The sequence below is a fragment of the Penaeus monodon genome, chromosome 3 (assembly GCF_015228065.2).
Source record: "Penaeus monodon isolate SGIC_2016 chromosome 3, NSTDA_Pmon_1, whole genome shotgun sequence".
NCBI classification, from domain to species: domain Eukaryota; kingdom Metazoa; phylum Arthropoda; class Malacostraca; order Decapoda; family Penaeidae; genus Penaeus; species Penaeus monodon.
The window spans coordinates 40,533,685-40,533,966 of record NC_051388.1 but is presented as its reverse complement, the minus strand read 5'-3'; positions in this window follow the sequence as shown (position 1 = coordinate 40,533,966).

Sequence of the window (282 nt, the reverse complement as noted above, 5' to 3'; positions counted from 1 at the left end):
TACATTTCATCTTTTTTCTCTTTCTTTCTTTTGTTCGTCTGTTAGCTAAGTTTTTTTCTGTGTTTTTTTTTCTGGTTTTCTTTTGATTTCGATTTCTTTCGTAGTCTCTCTCCCCCCCCCTCTCTCTCTCTCTCTTCCTCTCTCTCTCTCTCTCTCTCTCTCTCTCTCTCTCTCTCTCTCTCTCTCTCTCTCTCTCTCTCTCTCTCCTCTCCCTCTCTCTCTCTCTCTTCCCCTCTCCCTCTCCCTCTCCCTCTCCCTCTCCCTCTCCCTCTCTCTCTCTCT